The sequence below is a fragment of the Cnephaeus nilssonii genome (assembly GCF_951640355.1).
Source record: "Cnephaeus nilssonii genome assembly, chromosome: 16".
Taxonomy (NCBI): Eukaryota; Metazoa; Chordata; class Mammalia; order Chiroptera; family Vespertilionidae; genus Cnephaeus; species Cnephaeus nilssonii.
In genome coordinates, this window is record NC_137087.1 from 35,659,209 (window position 1) to 35,673,470 (window position 14,262).

At 37.8% G+C, this 14,262-nt stretch overlaps 1 protein-coding gene across 3 annotated transcripts in view; it reads right to left on the reverse strand.

The window, feature by feature from the left end:
* The window catches only part of RNLS (renalase, FAD dependent amine oxidase), a 229,346-nt gene that overhangs the window by 1,309 nt on the left and 213,775 nt on the right, over positions 1–14,262 (reverse strand). The gene's annotated exons all lie outside the window — the stretch shown is intronic.

Sequence of the window (14,262 nt, forward strand, 5' to 3'; positions counted from 1 at the left end):
TGAGCTTGACTCTTTAAGATTCCACGTATACGTGAAATCATGCTGTAGTATTTAGTATTTGCAATTCCAGAGCCAATAATCTTGAAATCAGCAGAAGAGATTGTTGAGTGGCTAAAAGAGACAGGCACCAGAGGACAGGCTCGGGCACTCAAGTCAGAGCTTTTACTCTCCTGCTTTGGATGGAATTTTAACAAGTCAGATGATTTGATTTGTCAGTGAAGCACTAAGGGAGGAAGAACACTGTTAGGTTTTTATATAAATTAGCAATTTCAGAATGTGACAACTGATAGTCCAGGGACATTTAGTGAAGGAACAAATAACTCTCTGGCTCCTAATAGGCCCCAAGGGTGCCAGCTTATTAATTTTCCTGTAATCATTAATGTTCACGATAATAGTCCCAATATTCAAGACCCAATTCTAATGTGCACGAAGTATTCATTGTTAGCTCTGCTTGAATGTTCACTGATACCAAATGCTTTACTTGCACACCCCATTGAATTCACACAGCAACCCTATTAGGTGGTTACACTTATTCTCATTTTATAGATGAGAAAGTTGAGACTCAGAAAGATTGTTGCTTGTCCAAGGACAGAAAGCTAAGCGGTGAAGAAAAAGGAATTCAAACAGAGCAGGTTAAGTCTGGAACTCACATTTCTAACACTTTTGGAAATACTTCCATAAAGACTAGATTTTAAATGTCCATATTAGCCCTGGATCGTGCTGTTCAGTGATTAGAGCATCGACACACATACTGAAGGATGATGGGTTTGATCCTCGGCCCAGGTCTGGATGCCTACAGAAGGCAACCAATCTATGTGTCTCTCTCACATTGATGTCCTTCTCTCTCTCTCCCCGCACTTCAACTCTCTAAAATCAAGGGGAATAATATCCTCAGGTGAGGATTAACAAAAAAATAAAATAAAATGTCCATCACTACTCAAAGCAATCTATAGATTCACCACAACTCCTATCAAAGTACTAATGGTATATTTCACAGTGTGACAGTATAATTTACAAGAAATACATATTTGGTTATTCAGATGATCAACATATATTTTCCATATATATCGGGTGTTGTCCACAATTCCCGACTCACAGCTCCCAAAACCCTTGGAATTTCTTAAGTGTTGAGAGTGATAAAGTTGCCCTTTGTTATGTTAATGAGGTGACTTTTGGAAAGTCAAAAAATTAAGGATGGGGGCTGATGCCAGTGGAGCCAACCCTGTGATTACAGGGGACAGGGGATGAAGATGGAGTTCAATCATTAGTCTTGTAGGACTAAACTCTTAACCTGTGCAATTTGATGCTACCTCTGGGTAGATATGTCAGAATTGAATTCTTGGATATCCTGCTGGTGTCCGAGAATTGTTTGTTGGCTTAGGAGGACCCCCCCTCAATGTTGGAATTGGTACCAGGACTTATTTAGAGAGTCACATAGGTTTGTGCATCTGAAAGATTCAGATAAATGAAGTAACGCATTCATATATATACACACACATTTATACACGTGTGTCTACGTATAATTTTTAAAACAAAACAAAAATGTTTGATAGTCAGAGCTTTATGGATTCAGAAAATTCATATAAATGGGATAACTCATTTATATGTATTCATATATATACATATGTGTGTCTATCTATGTATAATTTATATACACACACACATAAATCTCCATTTGTGGTCAAGTTTTGATACATTCCAGTTGATATCTCTCTATCGATGAACCATGGCCCTATTAAACATTACACAAGTGTTAAGGAGGAGGGAGTTTAAGGGGAAACGTTCTGCCCAGGCGTGAGTTGGTAAGTTATCGGTGCTGTGTAATTTCATCGATGGGTGGTAAATGCCAGAGGCCAGATCACATGACTGGAAAACTGGGCTACTGATTAGCCACTTTGCATTTTGGATGAAATAAAACTTGCTGCATTTAGGTGGAATCACCCATTTTGCAATTACCCAATGAGGACAATATGAAAACATGAAGTGTGTGTTGGCAAGCTCCTTCCCCCAAGTGAAGTAGACAGCCCTGCAGTGGAGGAGCACGTGATTGTCAAAGCCACAATCTCTCACAACAACGCAGCCTTTGGCTATGCTTCCAGCCGCAGTGAGGAACCACAGCTCCATGACTGTGTTTGAGAGGGATGTCAGGGCTGAACCCCCTTCGAAATCCAGGTTGGATAAAAAGATCTCTCCCTGCAGAAGCTCATGCTGCGGAAGCCTGCTGCGGGGTTGCTAATGTAACATTTCTAGAAACTCAGGTGGTGATGGGACTGAACATATAAATTCAAAGCAGAAAAAGAAGTTTTATTTCTAAACTGCTTAAGCCCACTTCAATGTGTTTTGCAACTTCTCTCCACCTGCGGAAAAAAATGCAAACTCCTCGGCCCCACATGGGCAGGCCTTTCATAACCCGATTTTACCTCCACTCAAGCCTCATCTCTTGCCACTTCCCATCTACATGTCCCATCTACACTCAGATGAAGGTTCTTCAAACATATCTTCTTTGTTCTTCTGTGACTTTGAACAAGCCATTCTGCTTGGGGATGTTGTATTGTTCCCTCCTTTTTGCCAAGTAAATTGCACATCCTTTAAGAACCAATACAAATGTCACCTGCTCTGAGGTCTTCTTGCTCTTCTAGGCAGGGTAAGTGCCTTTTCAGCGTGTTATTTATATCCATTATGTGACTTGCTATTTTGCACTGTAATTATGTCCGTGCCTGTCTTCCTTCCTAGACTGCATGCTCCGAAGCGTAGGGACTGTGATGCACTAATCTTTGTATGTAAGGCTGAGACTGGTGGCCAGCCCATTAAGTGTACAATAAATGTTTACTGAGTTAAAAAAAACCCCACATAGAATATTATATATACAGTTGATCAAATGAAGGTCTTCACAGGGGACCATCTACACAAAAAGTGTTATTCAGAGGCTCCCACAGAGCTGGTAGAAGCTTCAATGGGAGAGAGATTGTACTTAGAAGGCTCTCAATAATGATGAATGGAGGTCTGTCTTCTTGTCTCTGATTGTGAACTGCTTTACATGAAAATCTCGTATGTCACCCATTAAGTTGCACCACACAAACTTCCTGATTCTGTAGGTCAGAAATGGTAAAATATTGTCAATTTTGTATTGTTTAATTTAATAGTTCTATGTATCATGATTATTAATTGTGAAAGTTCACGCAAAAAAAAAAAGTTCCTTTTGTGTGAGAATGAACTTAAAGATGAAAAGAGGGATGCAGACAAGTAGGCTACTGGGTATTTCCAGAAAATGATAGTTGATAATTAGCAAAAAATTCAGTGACACACATGACAAAGGGCGTTCTTCCTTCCGTACCTATGCCGACAGCTAAAGCGTGCCCTTGGGCTGTCAGACCTCTCTACCCATGTAGACCAATCTTATTGGTTAGGTCTATAGAAGGGCTGTATTTTAGGCTGACCATTTCTAGTGGGCCATCCAGCCCTTGATTTGGTTACTTAGAACCAACCTTTCTGAAATATGGCACTAAGTGATGTTCAAGTGGGCGAGGCAAGGATTAAGGTCTCATAAATTCTAATCCTACATGTGCAATTCACTTGAAGAGAGATCTTGGACAACCTAGGCACAAATCAGGTTCCTAAGGCTGCATCTTCTCACTTGTTATGGATGTAAATTACACTGCATTTCACTGAGTCTAAGGCATCGTCAATTGGATGAGGCACTGATATTTTACGTACCAAAGGGAGAAAAAAATGGTGCCAATGTGATCTAATGCTGTATTTTATACTTATGAGAACTGTTCTTTTAAACCTATTTACATATAGGTCTTTTGCAAACATGAAAAGGAAACAAAAGAGGAATACATTGGCTAAGCCTTTCCAAAAACCTCTTCACGTTCAGAGTTTGACTTCCCTGGGACACTTTTTAACTCAGAGTGTTTGGTGTCCACACTCTCCCTCACACAGCCTGTCCTCTATGGGGCCCAGAACCCTGGGAACGCACCATTTCTCACAAGAGGGCTCCACTGAATTGTCCTTTCTGGGGGTTTCTTCCGAGCCACTGGCACTTGTTCCGTAAGTTCTGATTGTGCACTTTTTCATCCACAAAAAAGCAAAGTTTTCAGGCAGCAACTGGAATTCACGTTCTTTTCTCCTTAAAGAATTCATTAATCACCCTAGCCAGTTTGGCTCAGTGGATAGAGCGTCGGCCTACGGTCCGAAGGGTCTCTGGTTCGATTCTGGTCAAGGGCACATGCCCAGGTTGTGGGCTCATTCCCCAGTGGGGGGGCGTGCAGGAGGCAGCTGATCAATGATTCTCATCATTGATGTTTTTGTCTCTCTCTCCCTCTCCCTTCCTATCTGAAATCAATAAAAATGTTTTAAAAAACTCATTAATTTAAATATCAAGAGGTTTCTGTGGTGGTCCCACTGTTAGACCAGTAGAATGTGTGAAAAACAGCATCCTGGCTGTCTCCTGGTATATACCACCTGGATGGTGGCATCTTATAATTGATGAAATATGGCAAGTATTAAAAAGGGGAAGGGGAGGAGTTCGGTGAGTACTTTATAGTAAATACATAATAAATCAAAAGATAATGAGTGGTAAGATCCTTCAAGGAGCGCGTTTTCTGGTAATAGCATTTGGTGTCAGGATTTCGAACATCTTTAGATTGCTGGTTTAAATCTTCCATTTTTTGCAGTTCACCCAAATGAGCAACCTCAGGTGAAACTGACAGAGATAGACTGGTTATCAGAGAATCAATTTGTTCATTTACAAAGGTAAATGTACCGATTCCAGAACCAAGTCTGGTTGCCTTCCCAGACCATGCATCCTAGTAGGCAAATTTCCTCAACTGTGTCATAGATTAGAGGGGTGACACACGTTCGGCAACTCCTGACAGACATCACTAATCAATTGTGGCATTCTTTCCCACTGAGCCCAGAGTGGCCTCAGCATCCTCCTCACTTCATTGCTTCAGGCAGCCACTACCAGTCAATTGGAGTTGACACTTGAGAGAAATCCTATATACCAATCCTGGGTTAGAAGATTGTAGAGCAAACACAAAATTAGAAATAAGGGAATTAAGTATTCTTTACTATTTTTTTTCTTCTTTTTTCCATTAAGCCAGGATAGTCTGATGCATTGCCTTTCTCCAACCAGAGCCATGTCAATGCAAAGAATTAGGATCACATCAGGAGCCATTTCCTCTAGATGATGCTGGGTAACCTTCTAATAACCTCTCCCCAGATCACTGCCCTTCCCCTCCATCAGTTACATCGCGGGCTTTGACTGCCGTGTGAGAATAAAAATACAGGTATTCTGGCTTACAACCATAGTTCTACAAAATTGCACACCACAAATATCAGGGCTTGTGAAGAAAACAGAGTTGGGGCAGATGACTCAAAATGTAGGGGACGTTGAACCAAGCATTAACAAAAACAACAAACAACATGGTAGAGTGAGGAGCACAGTTAACATTCTCCCAGCCTCTGCCTCTAGCTACAGGCTGCATCCTTTGCAGCCTAACCCCTGGGGCTTGTATTTCCTCCTTTGAGATGTCGGTCCTGGGGGCAGTTGCTTTTAAAAGAGACTATTTTGATCTACATTAAAAATATGATCCAGGATGTAGCCTTCTTCATCAATCTGTTGTTTTAGTAAAGGGGAAATGTCTTTGTGGGTTTTTTTTTCATCAGCACTCACACCTTTGCTGACGAACTTCACATGATGGAAAACCCAGCCGTTCTTAAGGCCATTGAGACAATCGCTATCTGCACTAAAGGAGGGCACCTCTGGACATTTTCAGGTTTTTTTGCTGTTCATTTTTTGTTGTTGTTGTTGTTTTTTCTTTTGTAAGAGCTTCATACTTGCTGAGGCTTTATCTTTGCTGGTGAGAAAACTTAACCTGATCACTTGAAAACACAAACATGTGTGAAACCAATATAATTCCTCCATAATACCGATCTATTTCTCAACTGCATTTGAGATCATTCACATTGAAAAGCCAACAAGCCCAAGGTGTTGTAGAAGACAGTAGGTAATTTTACTGCTTTCTTATATTCCATTACTTTCCCAAAGGGTCACTTTAATTAGCCTTGAGTATGCCTGAGTCTTGAAAGCAGATGGAGATGTCCAAGCCATCGCTTGTGCTTTTGAGACTCACATAGCATCTTTTTAAAAATTCATTTATTTTATCAATTTCAGTGTCTGAGGGTGACTCTTTAAATCTTAATGTCTCTTAGTTGCACACTAGCTTGATTGGAGCAAACTCTGAGTAATAATCTCCTCGCACTGGCATTCCCCTGCCCATTGTGCGTGTGAGGTACCAACCGCACTGGCAGTGTGAATAGCTAGGAAGGCTGTGATGGTATGGAGCTGAATCATCCATTTCCTCACTGCCTCTATTCTGCTGCCAGTGTAAACCTGAAACCATGCCATGGAACATAAACAGCAGAAATTGAATATTTGGTTAACTTATTCTTTTATAGCCCCTATGCAAAGCTCGAAGGAAGTGGTTCCCAAAAGTCAATCTATGGCAAGAAGAGAAAAAATAAAGAGAATTATGAGCTTTTTTTTTTTATAGAGCTAAATGTATTCTATGTATAAATTTCCTCTGAAGTTATGTCTTTACTACTTTTTTGTTATTCTTTTCATTAAATTCTTGTAGCTGTGTTTTGCTTTTTAAATTCATAACTGCAGAATAAAATGATAGCAATATTATATCAGTGTAGAGAGATTTTACTGGTCCATGAAATAAAAATGCTTCGAACCACTGCACTGGGACAAGGCGCTTGACGTGGCTGAGAGCAAAGTCTTTGTCAGTCTGCGGAGTGTTTTCCATAAAGACAGGGTGTGGGTGGGGCAGCAAAGGCTGGCTTTAAAAACCCATCAGTAAGCTCAGGTAACACTGGACAACCTTAGTTTGGATTTGGTGAGTGAATGAGTAATTTTTAAAAGCAGAATAAAATCTTGTATAAAACTTACTAACCAGAAATGTGCACAACCTCTCTTCTGTGCAAATATTAATGCAGTAATCATAAAAGATGTGGTGAAAATAGGGATTTGGGGGGAAAGACATAATTAAATGTGGAATAAATACCTACCTTCAAATTCATGTACCTAGAGCCGTGGTCGGCAAACTGCGGCTCACGAGCCACATGCGGCTCTTTGGCCCCTTGAGTGTGGCTCTTCCACAAAATACCACGGCTGGGGCGAGTCTATTTTGAAGAAGTGGCGTTAGAAGAACTTTAAGTTTAAAAAATTTGGCTCTCAAAAGAAATTTCAATCGTACTGTTGATATTTGGCTCTGTTGACTAATGAGTTTGCCGACTACTGACCTAGAGGGTAAATGTGGCTTGTATGGATTCTCTGTAAACATTTCACTCTTACCTTATCCCTGAGACATCTATCATATGTCTGCTTTTGAAAATAAGGAGAAATGTAAATAAATGAAGGAGAGGTCAGAATTTATGCTGATGCCAATGGAAATATTTGTTTGCATATTTATAGATGGGGAACTAGTCCAAGCACTTTGAAAAAGATGGGATTTCAATAGATAGTTGGATAAAGAAGATGTGGTACACACATACAATGGAATACTACTCAGCCATAAGAAAAGATGAAATATTGCCATTAGTGACAACATGGATGGATCTTGAAATAAGTCAGATGAAAAAAGTGAAGAACCATGTGATTTTACTCATATGTGGGATATAAACTGAAAGCAACAAAGAAAAAAACAAGGCAAACAAACAAAAACTCAGATGCAGACAACAGTATGGTGGTTACCAGAGAGAAGGGGTGTGTGGGGGGAGGGGAGATAGTAAAGGATAATGGGAGTCAAATATGTAGCGGCCGAAGGAGATTTGACTTTGAGTGGTGAACACACATACAATATACAGATGATGTATTATAGAATTTTATTAACTAATGTCAGTTCAATAAACTTAATAAATTTTTTAAAAATTTTAAAAAGAAAAAGATGGGACTTCACTATTATATCAATAGTGAAAAATACTATCTATCCCTAAGCAAATTTCCATGGTAAAGAAAAGGAAGACCTGAGAAATGAAAGTTGAATATAAACTTTTTTTTAAGAGTACAAAATGTTTTCTATTAGCTAAATTAAAAATGTAATGTTCCTATTTCTTTCTTTTATTTTTAAAAAATCTCTCTGGAATTTGATGCAAATGCAATAAAATGTTGTACCGCATTGCATACGGTAAGAGATATTGGATGTTTAAAGGCCTTTATGAGCAAACTATGAGGGTTGCGTCTTATTCATTTTTGTATTCCCAGCATCTTCTACCTCCTTATATATAGTTAATGTTGAATAAATGTTTGCTCAAAGAATGTGTGCATGCAGGCGAAAACAACAACCACTACCACCACAACACAGCTTCAAACTTTTGAAAGTTCACATTCTCAGTGTTCAAATGGTCTTTAAATGCAGTGGAATTTTTTTTCTTTATGAAAATAATTTACTTTGATTTCTCAGGCTCTAAATTTTTCTTTTTCTTTCTGAATTGCCAAGTTTATCACACATGACACCTCACCATTTTAACCCAGTTCTTTTAGGTGCACTGTCCTGGGGATATCTAGTGTATTCTAAACCCATAACCCTTGCTCTGACACTTGTGTCATCACCCCTGGAAAGCTGAATTCTCTGCCTGTCGCTCACCTTTTGTAGACTGCAGGCAAAAGCATCAGGAATATTTAAATCACCCTGAATTTCAAATAGGAAGTGAAGATAGTTTCTTACTCAGATAGTTCACCCTCATCTCATAAAATGCCATTGTAAAGAATACCTTGAAAAGTGTGTAAATTATAATTAAATGAATGTGTATGTGTGAGTGCTTATGTGTATGTATGATAAGATATACAGATGTTTGTCTTTATTTCGAAAAATGGGGAAGCCATAGTGACATAGTCCATGTTATTTCCATAGCTATGGAAAAGCTGCAGTAAACATGCACAGACAAAAAGTTTAAATAATCACTTAAATGGTTTTTTTCTCTGGGAGATGGTAAATACAAAGCTATAGGAGTCAGAGAAAAACAAACACAATTTTTCTGGGTGACCTAGCTAATTTATGATGTCTCCATCTTTTTAAAATTCTTTCTTAGAATAGTCAACTCTCTAAGCTCAGATTTTTGTGTCCTAGCCAGAAATCATATATATATGATGTACCTAGATGTATGTATATATATATATATATATATATATATAGAGAGAGAGAGAGAGAGAGAGAGAGAATATTTGTTATATTATTAGAAAAAGTGATAATAAGGATTATTTATTAACCATACCTTGCTTATTAGTGAAGATAAGTAATATTCAAAACTGAGATAATAATGATAAATTGGGGGCATTGATTTTTACCATTTAATCTATTTTAGGTATATTTCCTTAAAAATATTGTACATCTTTTGGCCACTGGTATTTGAGACTCTCAGTCCTATATTATGTTATGTTACAGTACTTAATATTCATAAAAAGCTTTCTCAACACATGGGTGTTTTTCTGCAGAGATGGTACATTTTTAATTGGTTCCTATGTGTTATGTTCATCATCTCATCTTGCCTCTGTTCTACGCTTCTCTCCAGTGTTCAATTATATTTAATGGGGATTTCATAAACTCGTTTCTTTGTTGTGCATTAGGGAAAGGTTTGCTTGTATTGTGGCTTCCTGGCTACAGACAGAGCTCTGTCTCTGATACTATGAAGAGCTGCTATAAAATTACTGTTGGTTGGAATATCCTAGGTGTGAAGAACGTGATGTGGTTTGGTCAATTCCCAGTGGAGCTTTTCACTTTATAGGTGTTTGTCTATTCTGTTTGAATAAACCATTGGGTAGATGCAGGCCGAAGGTGCCACAAATCAGTTATATGATCCATGTATCAGCTTTAGTGGGCTCGAACTGGAAAACACATACTTTGCTGAAATTGTATATTCAGTTGCTGAAGTCTATACTGAATCCATTTAGACCTAGTCTATCTTTTAAACATTGGAGCAGTCTATTTTGATGAGGATTTGTTCAGGATAAGCACACAATAAAGAAAGAGATACTGTTTCCTCTAGTGCTGTGGCAGTAATAATGGACAAAACAATAGCTGTATTACATTTCCCTGTAGGGTTTTTAATTTAATAGAAAATAGCTTGGGCCTTCAGCAAGTTTTAGTATACTCACTCATTAACCCCTCAAATATCTGTTGTGTTCCCAGTAGTTGCCGAGCACTGTGTAAGGTGCGACCAGTCCCCAGCCATGAGGTGATTTAACAGACTGGAATCCTTTTGTTTCCATCTAAATGTAAGTGTTGCACAACAGTCTCTCAAAGAACCCAACTGTTTGGGATCCTAGGATGCAGAGGGCAAAATATGCTTTTGATTGTGAGTCTAGAAATAATCCTGAATTCATCTTCCCTACTCAACTGAGCCTAACACGCCTTTCCCCATTTAATAGCTGCTTAATTTCCCACCAATTCTACCTTTCTTCATCCCTTCTCCCATTCCCTTTCCCTTCTTGACGACCCAGAAGCATGGTCATTATTTCCTTCTGGTTCTCATTCACATTGAATGAACCTAACAGCTTTTTCTTTGGGCTGTGCAATTATGGCAGAGAGATTGCAACCGTTTTGATCTTCGGGTTTAGAAACAACCTTCCTTCTACTTTTAATACTGGGAAATAAAGGGTCAATGCATGTGCTCCTCAGAGAGACAATAATGGAGGATACAAAACAAGTAGTTTTAAGTCAGCTTAACTGAGGTGTAACTTATAATAGAGTAAAATTCACCCTATGTGTACTGTTCCATAAATTTTGCCAAAGTACACAGTTGTGTTAACTACTACTATAAGCAACATGGAGAACATTTCCATCAACACCCCTGCCCTTCCCACAAATTCCCCCTTCCTCTTTATAATTAATTCTCTTCTCCCAATCACAGCTCCTGGCAACCACGGATTGGTTTTCTGTCCCTACAGTCTTTCCTATTCCAGAAAGCCATATAAATAGAATAACATAATACGTCGTCTTTGAGTCTGGCTTCTTTCATTAGATAATGCATCTGAGATTCACTCCTGCTACTACTAGTTTGTTTCATTTTATTACTGAGTTTTCATTTATGGATGTACAATAGTTTGTTCATTTACCAGGGGATGAATATTCAGATTATTTCCAGTTTGGGGCAATTATTAAGAAAGCTGCTGTGAACATTTGCAAATAGAACTTTATGTGGATATAGGTCTTTATTTTTCTTGGGTAAATCCCTCAGAGTAGGGTGGCTGGGTCATATGGTAAGTGCATATTTAATTTTTTAATGAACTACAAAACTCTTTCCCCAAGGGGCTGTGCCATTTTGCATTCTCACAGTGACATGTGACAATTTCAGTTGCTATACATCCTCACCAGTATTTGGCATCTTTAGAGTCTTTAATTTGAGCTATTCCAGTAGGTATATCATGGTATCTCTTTGTAGTTTTAATTTACAATTTCCTAAAAGCCAAGGATGGTCAATATTTTTACAGCCATCCACATCTTTTCTTTTTGTATGTGTGTGTGTGTGTGTGTGTGTGTGTGTGTGTGTGTGTTAAAATACACATAACATCAAATTTTCCATTACTAATAGCCACTGGCAAAGACTTATCTTCTTTCTGTCTCCAAAAATTTGCCTATTCTGGGTATTTAATTTAAATGGACTCATTCAAGAAACCAGCCTTGTGTCTGGTTTCTTTCACTTAGCAAAACGTTTTCAAGGTTCATCCATGTCCTAGCATATAATAGTACTTCATTGCTTTTGTTGTTGTTGTTCTTCAAATATTTAAAATGAGCATTTCTGTATAATTTCCCATGGGTCTTGTTATTAGACATATGTTGAACACCTTCCCATATAACGATTAATTCTTAAAAACTGAGGTTAACTCCTTCCTTTTTAAGGCTGAATAATATTCCATTTCATGGATATACCACATTTTATTTATCACTTCATCAGTTGATGGACAAGTAGTTTTTTTCTACCTTTGGCTATTGTGAATAGTGCTGCTATAAACATTTGTGTACACATTTTTTGGTTGAACACATGTTTTCAATGCTTTTGGGTATATATCTAGGAGTGGAATAGCTTGGTAATGTTGTAATTCTATGTTTAACTTATTGAGAAACTGTCAAACTGCTTACTACAGTGTCTGAATCATTTTATAGTTCCAACAAGGTATAAGAATTCCAATTTCTTCGCATCCTCAACAGCACTTGTTCTTTTCTGTCGTCGTCTTCTTCTTCTTCTTCTTCTTCTTCTTCTTCTTCTTCTTCTTGTGTGTGATAACCATCCTAGTGGGTGTGAAATGATATCTCATTGTGGTTTTAATTTGAAATTTCCTAATGCTTAATGACAAAGGACATCTTTTTGTATGCTTGTTGACCATTTGTACCTCTTCTTTGGAGAAATGTCTATTCAAGTCCTTTGCCCATTTTAAAAAATGTTAAATATGCTGTACACCTGAAACCAATATAAGATGATATTGAAAGTAAAATGTAATTGAAAAATAAAAATTAAAATAAAAAGATAAAGTATTCTTTCAAATATTTTGTCCATTTTTAATAATTGGGCCATTTTTTTCTTACTACTGATTTGTGAGAGTTCTTTATATATTCTTGATACCAGTCTTTTATCAGATATATGTTTTTACAAACATTTTTTTCTAAGTCTTTGGCTTGTCTTTTCATTTTCTGAACAGTGTCTTTCCAAAACATTGTTTTTAATTTTAATCAAGCCCAATTGATCAATTATTTTATGGCCTGTGTTTTTTTGTGTGTCCTATCTAAGAAGTGTTTGCCAAACCCACGAGCACAAAGAGTTTCTCCTATGTTCGCATCTGGAGGATTTATAGTTTAAGGTTTTCCATTTAGGTCTATGATCCATGTTTAGTTAATTTTTGTATATTGTGTGCAACCTGGGCTTCTGAATCTCAAGTGACATGTTCCAGTTTCTATTTTGTTCCTTACTAGCTGCATAATGTTAAGCAAAACATTCAACATGAACCCCAGTTTCCTCACTTAAAGCAAAGATAGCAATATTTACTTCCTAACATGTCAGCATTGTTGTGAGAATCAAATGAAAAAAAGCATAAAAGTGTTTTCTAAACTCGAAGTATACATGTTAACTATTATTATTTCTAGCTGACAGCAGCAAAAGTGATAGTATGAGAATGTGTCATACTTGGGAGAAAGTCAGAACTCAAACAATTACCAGCAGTAGAGTGAGGTGTTTAAAAGCAATAGTTTTTAAATAGACCTGCGCTCGAATTCCAGTTTTGCCATTTCCTGGTGGGAGAACCTCACACAAGCTACTGAGTTCTCTAATTCTCAACTTTCTCACCCATGCAATGGGGAAGGAGTATAAACTACAGAGCGTGGTTGGAGAATGGAGTTACCTACAAAGCTCGGTGAGCTACACAGAGTAGGGGATTAATAAATGGCATTTTTAAGAGAGATAATATGTGTGTGTATAGATAGATACAGACACACTCTAATAAAATGATGCTGTAGGCTGTCATGGTTTATAGAAGTGCTATAACAGATAATGGCAAAGACCAAGGTGAAAAGAAAGAATGTACCTTGAATTCTTCTGCTTCTGGGAAAATACATGTGTTGTTGGAACATCGTTCCAACATCATTACCTTTGCCTCTCTGACTTCTTGTAGAATTTAGCTCAAGGGACATCTTCTTTTAGAAAGCTATTTAGAACCACTTCCTCTGAAATCTGCTCTTTGCTCACATAGTACGTCATGCATACCTTTCTTATCGCAAACTACACCATAACTTGATTATCTGTTTATTGGTTGGCCTTGCTGATTAGATGGAAAACTCCTTGAAGGAAGGAAACTATCTCTGAGTCGTTAGAATCCAGTATAATGCCTGGCATGGTGTTACATGAAATGATGAATATATATTATTTCTTTTTAATGTGGGCATAGATGGCTTTTGTCAACTAAACTTTTTCCATTTGCTAGGTTTATGTCATAACACTGATCTCTACTCTAAGTAGACCAAGCAGACTTACCTTTTATGTAATAGTGACAGAAAAGAGCCTATTTCTCTTATGGTGTCCAGGCCCATATAATAACACCCATCACCCAATTTTAAGTAGTAACATTGGGTACAGGTGACTATATGTAACATTTGTTCAGGAAAGACAACATGGACTCCTTTTTAAAGTTTTCTATAAAGTAGTGCTGTTCAGAGTAATTAGTTCTTCTGAATAAGTGTGATGCTGACTACATGGCAGGGTAAGTCC